This window comes from Alosa pseudoharengus, unplaced genomic scaffold, assembly GCF_046254945.1.
Source record: "Alosa pseudoharengus isolate Yale_2024_CS ecotype anadromous, Long Island Sound unplaced genomic scaffold, YU_APseudo_1.1 YU_APseudo_1.1_scf_19, whole genome shotgun sequence".
NCBI classification, from domain to species: domain Eukaryota; kingdom Metazoa; phylum Chordata; class Actinopteri; order Clupeiformes; family Clupeidae; genus Alosa; species Alosa pseudoharengus.
In genome coordinates this window covers 17,559,934-17,567,079 of record NW_027468657.1, presented here as the reverse complement: position 1 = coordinate 17,567,079, position 7,146 = coordinate 17,559,934, and positions in this window count along the sequence as shown.

Genomic DNA, 7,146 nt, shown 5'->3' with positions numbered 1-7,146 from the left:
AATTTAATGGTGCGATTATGTGATCAAATGCTAGGCGCTGGGTGCAAAAGAGTTCTTATGTTTCTTAATCAGTCATGGGTGTGTTTTGGGCGTAACATCCTTTAAACCAATGAGAATGTTTTAACAGCAAGCAACTAAAAAACAGTCAGCGGTGCATTTGAAGGAATCTGCTTGCCCACGAGACTGTATGGAACAGGGATTCCACTAAACCTTGCTTTACTAATACCTGTTTGTGACTAGCAGAGTATAGCCAACATGCATCTGCACTCGTCTATAATTTGAACTCGTAGGCAAAGTGAAACTAAATTCACTGTGGTCTCATAGTCAACGACAAAACAGTTCTACACAGTTAATTACTTTCACTATTGACTGACAAAGTTACCATGGAAAACAGAGCCTGAATAAAGCAACACTTACCCCAATAATGTTCGAATGACTGAATAAAAATCCTAGGATATTTATCTTGCAGAGGAGTTGCTGCTTACATCTCGTGACAGTGCGTCTTCAGCTGTGCTTTATATGCGCCTTTTACTATAGACCAGGTTTTTCTTGGTCAGTAGCGTAATGATTTTTAGAGTGTGTAAGATAGTGATTTTTAGATCATGCGCCAGACCACACCTTATGTCGTTAATTGCCACACCCCAGGGCACAAGGTTTACAGTAATAAAAGTGCAGTTCTCTTCAAAGTGGTTGTATGCACATCCCACCTCACTGAAGCCAGGTGCAGGACTTATCAAGGAAAGAAGAGTATGCCTGATGAAGACCCTGGTGGGTCGAAACGTTGCGTTATGTTTTTAACTCAATAAATGTAGTTCTTCTGGGAGATTGCAGTGTGTGGACAACTTCTCTTCTTTCCTTAATAAAAGTGCAGTGCATAGCGATAAAATCATCACATTATTGAGTGTAAGATAAGAATAAGCTTTGCGTCATGCTGTACGCCACCTTGCGCCGGGTGCACATGTCTTTTTATCTGGCCTGGACTCCAACACCTGAGGATGTCCTAAAATGGACACTCCAGCAGAATTCTTCTTCTTAAAATAACTTCTTAAAATAACTTCAGCCACTTCAGTCTGTGCAAGGGACTGTTAACCAACACATTTTAGCTTCACTAGTTAACTAGTGAGAGCCAGAAATGTCTACTAGTTTACTAGTAAAGGCCAAAATGCATACCAGTCAGCTAGTTGAAGGCTTTTGGGTCTCACTAGTTAACTAGTGACAGCCAAAAATGTGCACATGTTTACTAGTGAAGGCAAAACACCTCACTTGTTAACTAGTTGCAGTAGGTCAATGTAGTTAACTAGTGAACCATAAATGGCTTACTAGCTAGCTAGGTGATGGCAGCAGGCTCACTAGTTAACTAGTTGATGCATCATTTGTCCAAACTAGTTAACTAGTGAGGTCATAAATGTATACTAGTAAACTAGTTCAAGACAAAATTCACACTAGTCAACTAGTGGCGCAGAATTCAAATTAGGAGGCGGAGAATTCTGGAAATTGAGGCTTTCTATTGGCTCCCTATGTCTAAATAGAACATGACAACCAATCACAGTGCTGAATTTCACGAAATCCCACCCACAACATTTGCATGTGGCACACAAGTTAACATGCTGGCCAAAGGAACTCTAGCTAGTAAACTAGTGGCTTCAGTGTGACACTTACATGTAAACTAGTGAAGGCAGAACTGCTCACTAGTTAACTAGTGAAGACACAAATGCCCACTAGTTAACTAGTGAGGTCTAAAAAGTGTCACTAGTTTACTAGTGTGCACCAAAACACCCACTAGTGAACTAGTCATGGGAATTTCCATTCGACTAGTTAACTAGTGAGGTGCAAAAAGTGTCACTAGTTTACTAGTGTGCCCCAAAATTCCCACTAGTTAACTAGTGAAGGCCATTGCAGCCCCACTAGTTAACTAGTGAGATGCCAAAACGCTCACATGTTAACATGTAAAGGCCAAAATGCCCACTAGTTTACTAGTGAGGGTGTTGTGGGCCTTACTAGTTAACTAGTGGCATGCATATTTTGTTCACTAGTTAACTACTTACACCTAAAAACACAAACAAGCTGACCGTTTTTGTCCACTAGTTAACTAGTGGAACAATTTAAGTCTCACTAGTTTGCATGTGTGGCAGTAAAGCAGCTCACTAGTTAACTAGTGACACACACTAGTGGCTGTTTTTGGAGCTATCTAGTTTACTAGTAATGCAAAAGGTACTCTTACTAGTTAACTAGTGACACATTGGCCTTCACTAGTTAACTAGTTGACATGTTTGGCCTTACTAGTTTACTAGTAATGGAACAGGACATGCTTACTAGTTAACCCTTATAAGGTGTTCGGGTCTGTGGGACCCGTTTTCAGTTTTTAGCTTAATAAAAATGATACAAATAATTATATTTTTAAACTAAGATTCATTGGCCTTGGCTCATTTTCTGTGAGGAACATAAATCAGAAAACATTTTCAATGAACCCCCCTGCATACCCCCCCTTCACATTTATATTACACACAGGATGTTCGGGTCCACTGGACCCGGAACTAGTTAAAGTGTGGAAATCATAGGTCCTGTGTGTGTGTGTCAGAGGGTTTTGATGGTAATGCAGAGAAAATTGTTTCAGAAAGTGAGATAACATTTCTGAAAAATTAGAGTCCGACACTGAGTTTGAAGAGGAGGATAAGCATCAGCCAGCTCCGAAACGTAAAAGAGCCTCAGGACTAGCCCTTCAGCAGCCAGGACAAGCCTGCGAGCAGCCAGCCCCAGGACCATCCCGTGATCAGCCAGGACCAGCCCGCAAGCAGCCAGGACCAGCCTATGAGCAGCCGGGACCAGCCCGCAAGCAGCCAGCCCCAGGACCAGCCCGCGAGCAGCCAGCCCCAGGACCATCCCGTGAGCAGCTAGCCCCAGGACCATCCCATGAGCAGCCAGGACCAGCCCGCAAGCAGCCAGCCCCAGGACCATCCCGTGATCAGCCAGGACCAGCCTATGAGCAGCCGGGACCAGCCCGCAAGCAGCCAGCCCCAGGACCAGCCCGCGAGCAGCCAGCCCCAGGATCATCCCGTGAGCAGCTAGCCCCAGGACCATCCCATGAGCAGCCAGGACCAGCCCGCAAGCAGCCAGCCCCAGGACCATCCCGCAAGCAGCCTGCCCCAGGACCATCCCGCAAGCAGCCTGCCACAGGACCAACCCATGAGCAGCTAGCCTTAGGACTAGCCCGTCAGCCTACATCGAAACACAAGCGAACCTCAGGACCAGCCCGCCAGCAGCCAGCCCCAGGACCGGCCAATAAGCAGCAAGCCACAGGACCAGCTCGTCAGTCAGCTTCAAAACACAGGCCTCAGGACCAGACCATGAGCAGCCAGCCATAGGACCAGCCTGTCAGCCAGCTCCGAAACGCAAGCGAACCTCAGGACCAGCCCGCCAGCAGCCAGCCCCAGGACCAGCCAATGAGCAGCAAGCCGCAGGACCAGCCGTTGAGCAGCCAGACATTGGACTAGACTGTCAGCAGCTTGCAAATGACAACATATGGATGTCAAAAAATTGTAATGAACCCCATTGTAAAAAAATTGTAAGAAATGAACCCCCCTGCATGGCTGCCAATGTGATTCGGATGCTACCAGGACCTACATGCTCGATGTCTTGTGCATGTCACTCATGCACAAGACATAAATTCTTCTTTTTACCTTTTCATGCCATCCCCTATCAAAAAATACATATGCAATACACACACAGTGAGACTCTGCCCCTCATATGTGGTATAGTCTGGTATAAAATTGCCGTGTTCAATGGCTTCAGTGTGTTGTTCAGACAGATGTTATTGAATATGTTCAATTTCTAATGAAATTCAAATAAATAAAACTTGCTTCATTTGTACAATTGTTGATTATTTTCCAGTTATGCCTGTTTTATGATGCATTTCCTTATTTTGTTATATTTTAATACAAAAATAAACAAAAACGAGTGGCACTTCTATTCATAATTGGGATTTAACAAAGGTAAGGGCAACACATTTAACATCTGTGTTGTTTATATTACTTGCAATTGGGATGAAGTAACCATCTAGTGAGTATTTAAAAAAAAAAAGTTTGATTTATGTTGAATTAAAAGGCCTAAAATGCAATGGGTCCACTAGCTTGGTAGTTGTAGTCTATGCGATTAAAAAACATGTGTGTGTGAAGTATCCAAACAATGATAACGCTTTCATTATGGCTGCTTTAGCCACAGACCTTGAGCTACTGTACAGTGGGTTGGGTTCCATTTAGAAGTGTCCACTTCATTCGCCCTTTCCGTTATTCACACAGCTACGTGAAATGTATTACTACTGATATGCAAAACTATTAACTTTTCGCCAAGAGGTGGCAGCTTGATACTGTAAGGTGTAAGCCATTGGTTCCAAAGGAGATTTTATTTGGGTCGCCAGCATAGCCTAGTGACAATTTGTGTTGTGTAATAGGCCTAGCATAGGGCCTACTTTATATAGCTTATAGTTTGTTAACAGTCACGGTTTTGTCATAACTCCCTCTATGCATTTTTGCATTTAGAATAGCTCTAAAACCGGGGGGCGAACACGTTGCAGGGGGGACGCCAGTGCGTGGATATCTCAATCGCAAATTAAACAATATTTCTATCGGGCGCCTACCATGGACTAGGCTGGGTGAAAATCAAAAGATTGCGTCAAAAGATTGAGCTTATCCATGGACCTCATAGTTGCAAAATGCAAGGGAACATGAATCAGCATATTATTTGCACAAACAATACCGGACAGTAGCTCTTCAACTTTGCCCGTTAAAATGTGTATGAACAGTCTCGCAACGCATTTCATGAAGGCCCTTTTGGACATGTCAGTTATTTGCAACACTGGGTAAAACGGCATTTTGTTTTAGACTACTGGTATTTAATTTGTGCATTGACAATAAAGCTGAATATTATATGAACTAGATGACTAAACTTATGCATATGTAGAAGAAGAAACATTCACAAAAATCCATGACATGACCTCTCTTCTTGATAGCTGTTGAAAACTGCATGGAACTGACAGGGATTGTTTTGTTTAATAATAAATAAATAAATACATTATGCTGCTACCTTCTGCTTTTCTCAAATACAATGTAGCCTACAGGTGTACCTTTCATCAGTCCAGTTGCAATGGACGGACTGTGATGAACTGCCGTACTTGTGATTGTTTAGAGATTTTAAAGGTTTTATAACAATGCTACAAATGTTTTGGCCCAGAAACAAATCTATTCACCTTTGCAGCGCCAGTAGGCTACTTTGTGTGCGGAATGTGTGCAAACACACATTCCAAACAAGCATACACAAAAGTTTCAAGAGTGGGGGATGGAATAGAAGATGGAGACAAATTCATTGATATGATTTATTTTCGCGGAATGGATGTACAGGACTGAGCGTCGGTCATATGTTGTACCGCTATGCGGTACATCTAGTTATAATTTATGATTTATTAAGCATGTAATGATTATTTCTTTTTCTGCCAATAATGTGGTCATCACTGCTCAAATTCTTATTTGAACACAACTTGTGCAGTTCTCTAAACAAATGCCATTGTTTACACTTTAGTTGAGGGGCCACAGACATGATGAACTCATGAGCAATTAACCTTAAATTCATGTTATCATGATGATCATGCTTAAGAAATTATAAATCATAATGTGCCACCGTACCTAATGTTTTAGTTGATGTGTTGTTCATGCATGAGGTCATTAATGAGAGACTATGAACTCAGCTAAATTCTTGATGATTCATACACTATAAAGGAATGAACTAATATATAAATCATGAATTAAATCATGCATGAATTCATGATAATTCGTGTACCCTTACCATAACAAGATCACTCCTTAAATTCTGTAAGTACTAGGCCTAAATAGAAAGCAAAGTTCTCTCTTTCTCTCTCTCTCTCCATTCTTTAACTCAAACGATCCGAACTGTGAGTTCTGTGATCCATTGCACCCCTCACACACACACACGCATGAGGGAGCACTCGTCATTAGCTCCAGACAGGCAGTTTGAGTGACAGGTCCACATCCAAAAGATCCACATCTTTGAGCATTTTAAAGGAAACACACACACACACACACACACACACACACACACACACACACACACACACACACACACAAATACACACACACACACACACACACACACACACACACACAAGGAATGGAAATATCCCCAGACAATGATTGACAGCAACTGACGTAAAGATAAATCGCTGCCCACGTACTCATGGGATGAGATCCAAGGGAGAGACTCTGTGTGTGTTTGTGTGTGTGTGTGTGTGTGTGTGTGTGTGTGTAAGAGATAGAGAGAGGGTGCCTGTATGTCTGCAGTTATATTTTAATGTGAAGATCTATGTATGCAACAGGGTGGTCAGTTGATGTTTTTCACATGTACGCAGAGATCTGTGTGTGTGTGTGTGTGTGTGTGTGTGTGTGTGTGTGAGCATGTGCTTTTGGCACGGTTCTTATTGTGTTCCTTCTTGTCTTGCTATGCGTGTGTGATTAATGAGGCTAGCCCCACTGTCTGTGTGTGTGTCTGTGTGTTTGTGTGTACATGTGTGTGTGTGTGCCACATCCCTTTAGCTCTGGGGGATCTGAGGACGATGATTGCCCAAGTTAATTTGCCTACACACACACAGAGACAGAGAGAGCGAGAGAGAGAGAAAGAGAGAGAGAGAGAGAAACAAAGCCTGCATATCAGAGTAAAAGCAGTCTCCTGAGGAAATACTGCCCCTATCAGATGCATGGCCACATGTACCCATGTGGTCAAGAACTGTAAAGCTATACAGTGCAATACCAAGTGTTGTGGCAAGTCATCAGCACTAACAGAGAAGCAGTTGTGCCTGTTATAAGTCCTTATATCATCAAAAATGATGAAGATTAAGATAAACAAACAACATTGTAGCTTTAACTTCACCAATGTCACCGATGATGGTGACATTCAAATGTAACACTGAGGGCCAGATGTACGTACATTTGCGAACGTAACGTTATCAGCGCCATGGACAAACCGCAGACTGCGAACGCTGACAGACCCAAGTTTCCGTCGTATTTATCAATAGTTCAATCCTTGGTGTAAACTGCGCCTTTCTCTGCCTCTCTCCGCCCATAAAGGCAATTTACGAACGTC